Below are 16,427 nucleotides of genomic sequence, written 5' to 3'. Positions count from 1 at the left end.
AGGATCAGGAGGTTCGTTGATGGCCTCACCTATCATCTGCGGATTCTTATGACTACAGAGAGGGTGTTTGGTGATTCTTTTGAGGAGCTTGTTGACATTGCTTCTGATATAGAGGCGATACACTGCTAGGAGAGAGTAGAGAGGGAGGCCTCGTAGATCTGATAGTCTTGGTGGTGTTCCTTCTAGAGGTCAGTTTTACCACGGCAGGGGTCGTCCCTTCAGGCATACTGAAACGGTTCATCCATCCCACCGTGGTGCATCATCTGGTAATGATTTTCACAGTTCTCAGTAGGGTCACTCATCGCTTAGTGCTCTTACAACTTAGAGTTCGTCCCATGCTCCATCGGTTCAGGGCTTGTCTATGGCATGTTCTTCTCCAGTTATCCCCATGCTCGAGGCTCCCTTAAGTCCCCACCACCAGTACTAGGGAGTTGTTTTGAGTGTGGGGAGTTTGGGCATGTGTGGATGCAGTGTCCTCATCGTGAAGGAGGTCCAGTGCAGTAGAGGAGTCAGACTGCATTTTCAGCACCAGTTATATCACTACTTGCCCAGTCAGCTCGGGGTCGCCCAAGAGGGGGAGGTTGATCAGGTGGAGGTCAGGCCCATTTCTATGCTCCTCCTGCCAGACCAGATGTCATTGCTTCAGACACAGTGATCACAGGTATTGTCTCAGTATGACACTGAGATGCCTTTGTGTTATTTGACCCTGGTTCCACCTATTCATATGTATCCTCGTATCTTGCTCATTATCTATATGTGCCTTGTCAGTCTTTAGCTTTATATGTTCATGTATCTACTCCGGTGGGTGGTACAATTATTGTGGACCGTGTGCGTAGGTCGTGTGTAGTGACCATTGGGGGATTGGAGACTAGAGTGGATCTTCTACTGCTTAGTATGGTTGATTTTGATATGATATTGGGTATGGATTGGCTGTCTACCTATCATGCTATTTTAGACTGCCATGCTAAGACTGTAACATTGGCAATGCCGGGATTGTCTCGGATTGAGTGGCGGGGTTCTTTTGATTGTGTCCCAGTAGAGTGATTTCATACTTGAAAGTCCAGCGGATGGTTGGGAAGGGTTGTTTATCCTATTTGGATTTTGTAAGAGATGTCAGTGAAGAGACCCCTGCTATTGATTCTGTTTTGGTGGTGCACGATTTTCCGGATGTGTTTCCTGCAGACTTGCAGGGCATGCCGCCAGATAGGGATGTTAACTTCGGTATTGTTTTGGTGCCGAATACTCAGCCTATTTCTATTCCATCGTACCGTATGGCACCGGCTAAGTTGAAGGAGCAGATTTAGGAGCTCCTTGAGAATGGTTTTATTAGGCCTAGTATGTCACCTTAGGGTGCACCTATTCTATTTGTGAAGAAGAATAGTGTCATAATGAGAATGTGCATTGATTATAGGCATTTGAACAAAGTCACAATCAAGAACAAGTATCCTTTACCGTGCATTGATGATCTAATCGACTAGCTTTAGGGAGTGAGGGTGTTCTCCAAGATTGATCTCAGGTCAGGGTATCACCAGTTGAAGATTAGGGACTCAGACATTCTTAAGGAAATTTTCAGGACTCGATATGGTTATTAGAAGTTCCTTGTGATATCTTTTCGGTTGACCAATGCCCCAACAACGTTCATGCATCTGATGAATAGTGCGTTCCAGCCTTATCTCGACTCGTTTGTTATTGTATTCATTGATGATATCCTGGTGTACTCTCACAGCCAGGAGGAGCATGCCTAACGTTTGCGGATTGTGTTACAGCGGTTGAGGGGGGAGAGGCTTTATGCTAATTCTCCAAGGGTGAATTTTGGCTCAGTTCAGTGGCGTTCTTGGGGAACATGGTGTCCAGTGTGGGTATTCAAGTTGATCTGAAGAAGATAGAGGCGGTCCAGAGGTTGCCCAGGCCGTCCTTGGCTACAGAGATTCAGAGCTTTCTTGGTTTGGCTGGCTACTACCGTCGGTTCATGCAGGATTTCTCTTCTATTGAATCGCCCTCCTTTTAGGTTGTCGGACGAGTATGAGGCAAGCTTCCAAAAGCTCAAGACTGCCTTGACCAAAGCTCCAGTATTAGTTCTACCATCAGCTTCTAGTTCATATTCAGTATATTGTGATGCTTCTCGGATCGGTATTGGATGTGTTTCTATGTAGGAGGGTAGAGTGATTGCTTATGGAGTGATTTCTTATGCTTTTCGTCAGCTGAAGTCCCATAAGAAGAACTACCATATTCATGATTTGGAGTTGGATGTCATTGTTCACGCATTGAAGATTTGGAGGTATTATCACTATGGGGTGTCTTGTGAGATGTTTACGGACCATCGTAGCCTTCAACACTTGTTCAAATAGAAGGATCTCAATTTGAGGCAGCGAAGGTGGTTGGAGCTTCTAAAGGACTATGATATTACTATTCTGTATCACCTGGGAAAGGCCAATGTGGTGGCCGATGCCTTGAGCATGAAGGAAGTTAGTATGGGCAGTCTTGCACTTATTCCTGTTGGGGAGAGACCTCTTGCGGTCGATGTTAAGGCTTTGGCCAACCAGCTAGTAAGATTGGATATTTTGGAGCCAAGTCGGGTTCTAATTCCTTGTTTGATCACATCAAAGAGAGCTAGTATGATGATCCTCTTTTACTTGTCCTCAAGGACAAGGTTCAGCATGATGATACAAGGGATGTGACTATTTGATATGATAGGGTATTGAGGATGCAGGGCTGGATATGTGTGCCCAATATAGATGGGCTTCAGGAGTTGATTCTGGAGGAGGCCCACAACTCGCGGTATTCCCTCCATCCAGGTGCCGCAAATATGAGCAGGATTTGAGACGACACTATTAGTGGAGGAGAATGAAGAAATATATAGTTGGGTTTGTAGCTCGATGTCTCAACTGTCAGTAGGTGAAATATGAGCATCAGAGATCGGGTGTCTTACTTTAGCAGATAGAGATTATAAAGTGAAAGTGGGAGCGGATCACCATGAACTTCGTAGTTGGGCTCCCACGAACTTCGATGAAGTTCGATGTTATTTAGGTGATTGTGGATCGGCTTACCAAGTCTGTGCACTTCATTCCAGTGAGTACTACCTATTCTTCAGATCGGTTGGCAGAGATTTATATCAGAGAGAAGCATATGGTTTACATTGCAGTTTTGGAGAGTCGTGCAGCGAGAGTTGGGCACTTAGGTTGAGTTGAGCACAGCATTTCATCCTCAGACGGACGGGCGTCCAAGTGCACTATTTAGATTTTGGAAGACATGTTACGTGCTTGTATTATTGAATTAAATCAAGACTTTTCCACTAGTAGTGATGTCTCAAATCCTGATACATCTTCGCGGCACCCGGATTGATGGAATACCGCAAGCTATGGGCCTCCTTCAGAATCAACTCCCGAAGCACATCTACATTGGGTACACATATCCGGCCCTGCATCCTCAATACCCCATCATCACCAATAGTCACATCTCTGGCATCGTCGTGCTGAACTCTGTCCTTTGAGGACAAGAAAATGAGGATCATCATACTGATGCTCCCTGATATGATCAAACAAGGAAGACCAAGAACCCACACAAGCTAAGAACTGACTGGGCTCCGAAATATCCAACCTCATAAACCGATTGGCTAAGCCCTGAACATCAACTACAAGAGGTCTCTCCCCAATAGGAATATACGCCAAACTGCCCATACTCACTGCCTTCCTACTCAAAGCATCGACCACTACATTGGCCTTCCCCGGATGGTACAATATAGTGATATCATAATCCTTTAGCAGCTCCAACCATCTAAGTTGCCTCAAATTGAGATCCTTCTGCATGAACAAGTGCTGGAGGCTCCGATGATCTGTAAACACCTCACAAGACATACCATAAAGATAATGTCTCCAAATCTTCAACACGTGAACAATGGCAGCCAACTCGAAATCATAAACATGGTAGTTCTTCTCATGGGGCTTCAACTAAGGAGAAGCATAAGCAATCACTCTACCCTCCTGAATCAACACACACCCAATGCCAACTCTAGAAGAATTGCAATATACTGTATATGAACCTGAAGCTAATGGCAAAACTAACACTAGAGTTGTTGTCAAGGCAGTCTTGATCTTCTGGAAGCTCACCTTACACTCATCCGACCACCTGAAATGAAGCATCCTTTTGAGTCAATTTGGTCAAGGGTGATGCAATAGATTAAAATTCCTGAACGAACCGATGATAATAACCCGCCAACAAAGAAAACTGCGAATATCTATGGCTGAGGACAGCCTGGGCCAACTCTGAACTGCTTCTATCTTCTTCGGATCATACTGAATACCCTCACTAGACAACACATGCCCCAAGAAAGCTACTGAACTGAGCCAAAACTCAAACTTGGAGAACTTTACATAAAGCTTCTCCTCCCTCAACCACTGCAATACAACTCTCAAATGCTCGGCGTGCTCCTTCTGACTACACGAGTACACAAGAATATCATCAATGAAAATAATCACAAACTAGTCGAGATAAGGCCGAAACACGCTATTCATAAAATGCATGAATGCTGCTGGGGCATTGGTCAGCCCAAAAGACATCACAAGGAACTCATAATGATCATATCGGGTCGTGAAAGTTGTCTTAATAATATCTGGGTTCATGATCTTCAACTGGTGATAACCTGAACAGAGATCAATCTTGGAGAAAACTCTCGCTCCTTGAAGTTGGTCGAATAAATCATCAATGCAAGAAAAAGGATATTTGTTCTTAATTGTGACTTTGTTCAATTACCTATAATCAATGCACATCCTCATAATGCCATCCTTCTTATTCACAAATATAATAGGCGCACCCAAGGTGACACACTAGGCCGAATGAACCCTTTATCAAGGAGTTCCTGAAGCTGCTCCTTTAATTCCTTCAACTTCGATTGTGCCATACTATTCAATGTAATAGAAATGGGCTGAGTGCCCAACACCAAATCAATACCGAAGTCAATATCTCTGTCCGGTGGCATGCCCGACAGATTTGTAGGAAACATATCTGGAAAGTCCCTCACCACCGGGACTGAATCAATGGTATGAGTCTCTGCACTAACATCCCTTACAAAGGCTAAGTAAGAAAGGCAACCCTTCCCAACCATCCACTAGGCTTTCAGAAATGAAATCACCCTATTGGGAACAAAATCTGTCGAACCTCTCCACTCAATCCATGGCACACCCGGCATAGCCAACATCACTGTCTTAGCATGACAGTTCAATATAGCATGACACAAAGATAACCAATCCATGCCCAATATCACATCGAAATCCACCATATAAAGCAACAAAAGGTCCACTCGGGTCTCCAAACCCCCAATAGTCATCACACACGACCAATACATACGGTCTACAACAATAGTATCGCCCACCGGAGTAGATACACGAACAGATGAAACAAGAGACTCAAGGGGCGTATCCAAATAACGAGCAAAATATGATGACACATATGAAAAAGTGGAACCATGAACAAATAACACAGAGGTATTTCTGTGTCAATAGAGACAATACTTGTAATCATGGCATCTGAAGCAATATCATCTGGTCTAGCTAGGAGTGCATAGAAACGGGCCTGACCACCACTGAATCGACCTCCCCCTCTAGGGCGAGCCCTAGCTGACTAATACCAACTCCTAGCTGTCTGGGCCGGTGGTGAAGTAACTGGAGCTAAAGTCTAGGGGTGACTCCTCTGCTAAGATGGACCCCTAGGAAGACGAGTACACTATATCCTCATATTCCCAAACTCTCTAAACTCATAACAACTCTCGAGTGTGGGGATGGGGACTGAAGGGAATCCCTAGCACCGGGATAACTAGTAGAAGAATCTGGTATGGAGGAGCTCTGAACTGATGGAGCACATGACGAAATCTGGGCTGGAAGGGCACTAAGTGATGAAAGGCCCTGATAAGAACTATGAGAACCATGGCCCGATGATGCCCCGTATTGAACTATGCGAGCTGACTGAGCATGTTTGAATGGATGGCCTCTACCGTGCTGAAACGGGCCTCTCGAAGGAGCACCACCAAAACTACCGGATCTTGGAGACCTATTGGCCTCCGTCTCATCTCGCTCCTGGCGATGAACTGACTCAATATCTCAGGCAATATCAACAACCTGCTCAAAAGTCGGACATAAAACCCTCTCTCTAGGCATGAGAATCTGAAGCTGATATGTGAGGCCATCCACAAACCTCCTGATCCTCTCTCTATCCGTAGGAATCAACCAAACAGCATGATGAGCCAGCTTTAAAATCTTATCTCATACTGAATCACAGTCATATCATCCTGGCGCAACTACACGAACTGCCTGTGTAGCTTTTCTCTGCGAAACTATGGCACATACTTCTCCAAAAAAAGAGTGGATCAATAGGCCAATGCCTCTCATAAGCCAGGTAAGGGGAGCTGCATCAACAGGCCTACGCCTCTCATAAGCCTCCCACCAAGTAAAGGCAGCTCTTGAAAATTGGAAAGTAGTGAACAAGACCCCACTAGTCTCCAAAATACATGTGGTTTAATACTTGTCCAAGAAACCCTAGGCATCCTCGCCTTCTGAACCATTGAAAGTCGGAGGCTGAAGTCTACCAGACCTCTCCAATCAACGCTGCTTATCGTCAGGCATAACTGGTACCACATAATCCTGAGCAGGTGCAACCGGTTAGGCTAGAGGTGCACCCGGTGTCTGAAGTCCCTGCACAACCTGCTTAGGTGTGCGAGCGGTGGCAATCTAGGTGCCTCCTCGTTCTAAGAAGTAGCTGGGGCCATAGTAACTGAGGCAGCCTGATCCAGGCCAGTATATATTGATAGAATTTGGGCTAGGGCCTCCTAAAGGCCTAGAATAACAATCGGCACAACCGGTGCCCGAACTGGTCCTTCTGGAGCATCCGCAACTAGGACCTGATCATGAACTGGGGCGGCTGGTGGATCTGCAGGTGCTGACCTAGCTGTTGTGCGGGATACAACCCTACCCCTACAACAGCCTCGACCGCGACCTCGGCCTCTAGTAGCCCCAACTGGTGGTATTGGTGGTCGTTCGTCCTGACTGGTAGCACGTGTTCTCACCATCTGTGAGAGAATACAATAACAGAAGTTTAGTTACTAGAATCAATAGATTCGCATGACAGGAATTCAAGAATGTGAAGTTTTTCCCAAAGGTTCTGCAGCCTCTCGAAGATAAGTACAGATGTTTTTGTACCGATCCGCAAGACTCTACTAAACCAGCTTATGACTGGTGAGACCTATGTAACCTAGGCTCTGATACCAACTTGTCACGACCCCAAACCACCCCAGTCGTGATGGCGCCTATCACAGTACTAGGCCAATCGATTCAACACTAATATCATAAAGGTCTTTTGTAAAATCATTTTTCTAATCAAATGTGATCACAAATCTTTCATTTTTAATATATCGAAAGTAGCAGAAAACAAATACGCAAATACATCAAACACTGTTCGATTTTGGTGTCACTAGTCATGAGCCACTAAAATATAGTCCAATACTGTCTACTCAATACAAGATAAGACTGAAATATATAATACTAAGGATAGGAAGGAGAAAGACTAGGTTGCGGACACTGTACAACTACCTTGCTAACTCCGAAAATGCTCTGAAGATGGAAACAACTCCCACTCAGATGCCCTGGTGCCTGGATCTGCATACAAGGTGCATGGAGTAATGTAAGTACGCCAACTCAGTAAGTAACCAAAGTAAATAAAGTCTGAGTGAAATGACGAGCATTTAAATCATATACATAATCTATCATAGAAATCTCAATAGAAATAACAAAGTCAAATCCATAGTTCAATTTCCGAACATCTCGTAAAAACTCCCATTTCAATTAAAGTTATTTAAAACATTTGTTCAACATTTTTCAATAGAGGCTCAGTTTAAAAGAAGAGTGAAAATAGTAATTTCATAACAAGCCCCTCGGGCAAAGTATCACTCATATATATAGCCTCTCGAGCAAGCCTCTAAGTCACTCTTGACCCAACTCTCATCAATCATTACTAACGCTCAATTGATACCTCATAATAATAAACGTTGCAGCGTGCATCCTGATCCGTAAATGTATATACTTGACTGCGCTCATTGGGGGTGTGCAGACTCCGGAGGGGCTCCTATAGCCGAAGCGCTATACCACTGCGGCGTGCAGCCCGATCCATAAATATATAATCCTCACCATCAGGCCCTCGGCCTCTCTTAGTCATCAACCTCGCAGCCACTCGGGCATCTTAGTGAAAATCAGGTAACTCCGCCCAAACAACTTGCATATATTTAAAATAGAGTAATGAAGCTGAACAAAAAATAAGCAGGTAAAAATCATGACTGAAGATATGCTTTCGAATCAAAATAGTGTGAGGAAAGTAGTAAAATACCCCTGAGGGTCCAATCAGTACGGCCCAAGGCCCCAAACATGGCATTTAGCCCAAGTTTACAGAATTATTTCTAAACACATAGATTTCATATAGAGTTTATCAAAATATGCAACTCTTCAGTTGCCATGGGACTGACCAAGTCACAATCCCCACTGGTGCACGCCCACATGCCCGTCACCTAGCATGTGTGTCACCTTATTTATCAAAATAGTACAAAATTCTGGGGTTTCATACCCTCAGGTCTAGATTTGCAATCGCTACTTAACTCAAGCAAGATGGATATCTACTCCGCAATGCCCTTGCCTCTCGACTCGGCCTTAAATCGTCCCGAATCTATCCAAAATTAGAATCATAACATCAATACATGCCAAAGGAACAAATCCCAGGCGAAAATTATCAAATTAACTCAAAAATCCCGAAATTGGTCAAACCCAACCCCCGGGCCCACATCTTGAAATTCAATAAAAATTACATCACTAGGATCCTTATCCTCCCACGAGTCTATACATACCAAGATCATCCAAATCATACCTCAAATGGCCCCTCAACTCCCCAATTTAAACTCTCCAATTTCATGCCCTAATCTCCCAATTTCTTCTCTAATTTTCCCACTAATTTCATGATTAAACAATGGAATAATCACCATAAATACATGATACAAAGTCCAAGTAGCTTACCTCACTGAAAACACTTAAATTCTCCCTTGCAATCAAGGTCCCCAAGCTCCAACTCGACCAAAAATGGTGGATAAAAGACTGAACTTAGCAAAGTGATGCTTATATAGTTTCTGCCCTGCGATTTTCGCACCTGCGGTCTCCAAGTTGCTTCTGCGATGCTACACCTTCGGAAAGACCATCGCAGGTGCGATTTTCACTTAACCCTGAGAATTCCGCTTCTACGATCCACATCTTCATCTGCGGTCCTTAGTGCGCACCTGCGGTCTTGCCTGAGTTCCAAATCTTCCGCATCTGTAGCCTTGCTCTCACACCTGCGGTCCTCAATCTGCAGGTGCGGATATGATAGAAGCAGCAACTTCAGCTGCTCCAATCCAAGTCCAATATTTCCGACAACCTTCCAAATTCATCCTGAGACCCTCGGGACCCCAACCAAAAAGACCAACAAGTCACATATCACTAGTCAAACTTATTCCAACCTTCGGAACACTCAAAACAACATCGAAACATCAAATCACCCTTGGATTCAAGCCTAAGGATTTCCAAACTTCCGAATTCCGCAACCAATCCAAAAACCTATCAAACCTCATCCAAATGACCTGATATTTTTCAAACGCATCACAAATGAGACAAAAGAGCTACTCCAATTTCCAAAATTCCATTCCGACCCTAATATAGTGATTTTCACTGCCGACCGAAAAATGCCAAATTTCCAATTTTGTCAATTCAAGCCTAAATCTACCACAGACCTCCAAATTACATTCCGAACATGCTCCTAAGTCCAAAATCACCTAATAAAGCTATCAGAACCATTATAATTCACATCCGAGAACTTCTACATATAAGTCAACATCCGATTGACTTTTCCAACCTATGTTTCCAAATAAAAGACTAAGTATCTCATTTTACTCCATGACTATTCCGAACACAAAACAGCTAACACAATATGATTAAATACAGCAGAACAACACAAAAAGAAGTAAAAACAGGGAAAACGAGACTGTAACTCATGAAAGAACCGGCCGAAGTTTACTCCATAACTATTCGTACTAAATGATTATTTACAATTGACTAAAAATAACAATTTGCTCTTCATCTGAGTTTGCCCTGTTTTTTTAAGGATAGTATAATTCTTGCTTTATATAATATACTTGCATGAATAATGGCTTGCATTTGACCTTGGCTTCGGGGCTGGCTCATATTTTTCCATCAAAATTTGCTATTCGAGATGCATGTATGTGTATATATTGAATGTATTATGAATTTTATTATTCAATGAATCGACTTATTATCATCTATTTAATGTTATATATCTCAACTCCACAATGACTTCATGTAGTTTCTCATATCACTTGTTAAAAAAAAAATCTTTGGTCGTGATAATACATTAACTTAAAGGATGCAATACATGTACCTTTTGCCATAAGAAATTTAATTCCGGGCTTTAGGCAAAATAAAAGATGGATATATATTTTATTTTCGAACTATTTCATTATTGAGATTGATAAATATTTTATCTTTTGTGTTATATGGATGCATGACCTTGTTATTGTTAATGTCTCTCTTGAACTGAACAATATTAATTTACCTTGTAAGAGAAAATATTATTCAAAATTGAGTGAAACTTATCTGTGCACTTGCGTCTAAGTCATAATTATCTGGATAAGATTCTGTTGGTCAATGATGAACCTTAAGGTTAATTGAAAGTAGAGACACTACCAACTTATGGATCCTCTTTAGAAGGAAATATGACTAAGAGACATTTCTGTTCCAAAGGAAAAAGAGTTGGTGATAAGTTTGAACTAATCAATTTTTTATTGTGATGTCTAATGAACATATAAACAAGAGGTAGTTTTGAGTATTTTTATGATGTTCATAAATGATACACAGACTATGAATATATTTATTTGATCCATCGTAAGTCTGAATGCTTTGAATAAGTTTAGACCTTAAGGCTTGACATGGAGAAGCGCCATGAGAATATATTAAATTACTATGATCTTATCGTAGGTGGCTAGAACTCTACAAAGTTCATTAGTTACTTATCAGAATAAGGAATTATATCTCAATTGACTTTACCGGGTACTTAATAATAGAGTGATGTAATAGAGAGAAGAAATAAGAAACTTATGAAGATGTTTAGATTAATGATGAGTTATTCAGATTTATTTCTTCTTTTTGTTATGGGATATGCCTTAGAAACTGCAAATTACATTATGATTTTAGTTTCTTCTAGTTCAGTAACTTGGACACCCATAGAACTGTGGACATAACATAAGTTCAGTCTGCAAAAAGTTCGGATATGAAATTGTCCACTATATATACTAAAATGGACATCGATAAGATGAAATCAAGGACGAATGTATGCATATATATTGAATATCCAAGGAAATGAAAGGAGATTTATTTTATTTTCCTAAAGAAAAAATATAGTTGGTAGCACAAATACCAGTTCTATATAATAGAATTTTTTAATAAACTATGTTCCTAGAAGTAGACTAGTTTTACAGGAGCTAAGCAAAGAAATAACAAATGAATCATCTAAAAATTCAAAGGCTCAAGAACATACAACTCTATCAGTCGAAATTAATGTTCCATTATATTTAAGTAGTTCTAGAAACATTAATAGACGAAATGAAATATACTACATTCGAGTAATGGGAGTGATGTTGAGCAGAGAACACTACAGGAATAAGTCATTAATATTTTAACACCGCAAGATAATGAAGAAAATATTAGCAGTACTTCGTCGTAGTCGGAGGATAGTAATCATATTTTGGTATGTACTATTGGGAGAGTTTCATAACAAGATCCGTGAAGAGCTGAATACCAAACTAGTTAATTACGACAATGCACTATTAGACAAAGATTGCATTTGAAAATAACTTGGCACGTTCCTTTTAGCAAAAGCTTATTGGTAGAGACTTTTAATAGTCGTGCAAAAGGATAGCTGTGAAAATTATAGATGCATGATTATGAGTCTATGCGAGACATTGTTAAGGCATATACTATTAACCATACATTTAGATATAGTATATTTTATTACTTGTCATGGTTAAAAGTGTAAGTGAGAGATTGTTGAGATATATACTATTAACCATGGATTTTAGTTTTAATATAATATTTATTATCAAATAATTGTTTATTCAATTTTATTAAAGTTTTAAATAGATCATTTGTTCAATTTTTTCCTTTACTTATATAATAAATGAATTAGTGTATAGAGTTTAGCTTATACAAGTGTAAAAACCCGAGTGGTTACTTTGAGCTCTAGCGCGTCATTCAGCGGTTTAAGGCCTTGAGTAGCTTCACTTTAAGTATTTTGACTTGTACGTGTGGCCAGAATGGAATTTCGGGAAGATAGAAGTAGATTTGGGAAGAAATTTCTAATTTCAGAAGCTTTAAGTTTGAAGAATTGACTAAATGATGATTTTTGAGTAAACAACCTCGAAATCAGGAGTTGAAGGTTCCAATAGGTTCTTATGATGATTTGTACTTAAGAGTATGTTCCGATTGAGCATCGGCTGGCCCGGGAACATTTCAATGCTTATTATGAAATGTTGCATTTTGAAGGTTTAAAGATTTCTTAAGTTTGGTTTGAGGTGGACCTTGGTGTTATCGATGTTTCTTTCGGATTCCGAGCCTTGGAATAGGTTTGTATTGTGAATTATGACTTGTGCATAAAGTTTGGCGTCATTCTAGAATGTTTTGATATTATTTGGACGTGTTCGTCGATGTTTGAATGTTTGAAAAGTTAAAAATGGATTTCGATCGTCGATTCGTATTTTCGATTTTGTTTGGCGTGATTTGATGTCATGAATAAGCTCATAATATTTTTTGGGACTCATTGGTATAATTGGTTGAGGACCCGAGGGCCTCGGGTGGATTCCAGATGGTTAACGGATAGAGTTTCGGTTTGGGGGAAATGCTGAGGCAGCTGGTATCTGGAGCAATCACACCTGCATGAAAAGGGCCGCATATGCGAGCTCGTCGAATTGGCGCAGGGTTCGCCGAAGCGGAATGGAGTGAGGAACTGATGAATTGCAGGTGCGGGTGCTATAGCTCACATGCGGAGCCACATATGCGATCATGGGTGTGCAAGTGCATAATGGTGCTCGAGCTGGGAGTCCACAGGTGCAGAAGTTTTTCCGCGGAAGCAGATGTGCACCTGCGTGTGAATGGCTGCAGAAGCAAGAGAAGCTAGACTTGAAGGAAGCCGCATCTGCGAGGGAGCTTCCACAGAAGCGGCTATTGGACCATAACTGCGAAATCTCATCTGAGCAGAGGTGTTTTTAAAAAAAATGGGATTTGGCACATTTTCTCTCATTTTCACTTGATTGGGGCGATTTTTGGAGAGCTTCAAGGGGAGATTTTCATCAAGCAACACAAGGTAACTGATTCGCATCTATTATAAGTTAATACATGGTTTATATATGGGTTTAAACATGAAAATTAGGAGGAATTTGGGATTTTGGTAGAAAACCTAGAATTTGGTATCTTTGAATTTTGACCACAAAACAAAACTGGACATGAAATTAGGAATATATTATATATTTGTGTTCGTAGTGTTATGGTAAAGTTTATCTTCGAGAATTTTCAAAATCCGGGCAAGTGGGCCTGAGGGTTGACTTTATCAATTTTTCAAGCGGAGTTGGAAATTGTTATAAATTGATTTATTATGAGTATTAGAGTATATATTTATGGATTTTCTCATCAATTGACTAGTTTTGGAGCGACGACATCAGTTTGGGGTGTTAGAGTGGCAATGGAGCCGGTTATGGAATTTTAGTGCGAGGTAAGTCTCATGTCCAACCTTTTGAGGGAGAAACTACCCCCTAGGTGGGTTTTATTATTATGTGCAACTAGTTATGGGTGCTACATACATACGAGGTGACGAGAGTCCGTACGTAGCCAAAGCTTGTTTATGTCTAGGTAGACTTAGGACCTTATCATGTAATAATTGAATTATTTGAACTTGTTTTGTTGGCATAATTAATTAAAGTTATAACTGAAATTGATTTAGAAATAAATATATTAGGACAAGCTTTATCACCTCGAGTTATTTCCATGATATTTGATAAATGTAAAGGGGTGTACTTATTCTTGTGCTCATGTGTTGTATCGTAAACATGTGTCTTGTAATTCAGTAACTTCATTTCTTTCTTATGGAGTGGGACAAATGCCTCGACAGTATATAGATGTATCTATGAATTGTGCTGCACGTCCCTCGACAGTGTACACGTTATTCTGGATCGGGCTGAACGACCTCAACAGAATCGTGTGTTACACCTCTAGTAGTTTGAATATTCACGAGATAAACCTTCCACTGAGGCCCGACATTTTATGGTATTTTTTATTTAATTGGTGTTGACACTTGGATTTTTTCAGAGATATAAGATAGGATACAATATCTAGAAATTTAGAAATTTATGCTTTAAAAGAAATAATTGGAACATTACGAAATTAAAGATTTACTCCACTATTGTTGTGCACTTCATATTCGTTATTAATTATCATATTATTTATTTATTTGGACCTCTAGTAGGTGTTGATTTCAACCCCTCGTCACTACTTCTCTGGATTGTAGCGACCCCGGTCGGTCATTTCAAGATTTATAGCCTCGTTCCCTATTTCCTGCGCCTTTCTATTGGATTTTTTACTCCTGATGTGCTTGGTTTATCTTCGATCATATCTCCTGTATTTATTTCTAGATTTGTTTTTATCTTTTCCGTTTTTTCTATTAGTTCTGTGTATGTTTCACTTGTTTCTGAATAGTCTTCTCCTAGATTTGTGTCGTTATCACTTTGGTCATTTATTTCGTTCATGCTTATTTTTGGTGTATTATCCTGTATTTCTTCTAACTGTAATTTGAACTTTTCTATCTCATTTGTCAGTTTTAGCTCTTGTTCTTCTTCTTTACGTTTTTCTTTTTCTTTTAGTTTATTAGCGTATAGCTGTTTTAGCATTTCTAATTCTTTTTATAATTCTGTTATCTTAGTGTTTTTTACTTCTTCTATCCGTTGTATTTTTTCTTTAGCTTGTTGTTGTATTTCTTTTATTTCTCTTTTTCTGTCTATTTCTTCGTTTTCTTTTGTTATTCTAACCATTGCGGTTAAACTATCTTCTAGTTTTACAGTTTATTTTTCTAACATTAAGTTCAGGTTATTTCCTATTTTCTTGTATCTTCTTCCTAAGTTGGAAAATATTATTGTTATTTTTAATCATTCTGGATTTTCATATGTTTTCGCTTCTAATGCGAACTCTTCTTTATTCATCTTTTCTTTTTAAGATAGCAAATATATTTATATTTTGTTTTAGATATTATATCGATTAATCTAGATAGCCTAGCTTTGTTTGTTTTTGTAATACTTAGGTATTCATACCAATTTTTTTTTTTGGGGGGGGGGGGTCATTTTAATTTTAATACTGCGATGTATACCTGCTGATACATAATATTTAATTATGTCTTTGCAGGTTTTAATATTGTGTTTAACACAATCTATTTTTCTATTTATATTACTGAGGTTTTTAAGAAGTTTCCATTTCTGGGTGTTATAGAATCTTATGTAATGAAAAGTGTTATGTTTCATTTATAAACAGATTTTATTAACTTGATATGTGATCATTAATCTGAATATAAATCTAATTCATATAGATCTAATATATCTATTTCTTGTGATACAATTAGTTCTGTAAATGCTTGTTCCATTACATATATTATTTCAAAAGTAACTAAAATATCATAAATTTTTCTTTTAACATCGTTATTAAGTCTGTTAAAGATATATAATATAAGTATTTTGTAGTCAATATTTTCTTCTAATAAATACGTGTGGTTGTTCATTCAGATTTACTATTTATCCTTATCATGTGTTTACTAAACATATTCCCTCTAACCTCTTTGTTTATCATAGAGTTTATCATATTTTAATAAGTTATACTGAACAATCTTTTCTGGTCACTACCATGTTTTTCATGCTTCAATCATTTACCCTAACAGCGCCTCAACTCTGTGTACTCCCCTAAACGGCTTCCTTGCCTACTGGTTTCCACTTTAGGATGGCATAGTCTGGGCTTAACTACTCTCAGCATTATTAGACAGGCAAACTTTCTCAAGATGTTCTTTATAACAGTACTATAACATGATAAACAATTATGATATTCAAGAGATTATAAGGAATATAAGAGTTTAGTTAAACATGATTATGAATAAACTTACCTGGTTTTGTAATTCGTTTGAATGCTCCATAGCTTTCAGAAGTTTGTATATAATCAGATATTTTATTGAGAGAAGATAAGAGAGAGAAGGTGAGTATGAGGATGTCCTTTCTTCCTCGGATTTACATTATATATATAGAAAATTAAAACGACTCCTACTGTTCACAA

General features: G+C 39.5%; 1 protein-coding gene across 1 annotated transcript in view; it reads right to left on the bottom strand.

Annotated features, from left to right (window-relative positions):
• LOC142172525 (uncharacterized) overlaps positions 1-16,427 on the bottom strand; it is a 29,390-nt gene that overhangs the window by 11,541 nt on the left and 1,422 nt on the right. The window lies entirely within an intron of this gene.

The sequence above is a fragment of the Nicotiana tabacum genome, chromosome 18 (assembly GCF_000715075.1).
Source record: "Nicotiana tabacum cultivar K326 chromosome 18, ASM71507v2, whole genome shotgun sequence".
In the NCBI taxonomy this organism is placed as follows: Eukaryota; Viridiplantae; Streptophyta; class Magnoliopsida; order Solanales; family Solanaceae; genus Nicotiana; species Nicotiana tabacum.
This window is presented reverse-complemented; position numbering and strand designations above follow the sequence as displayed.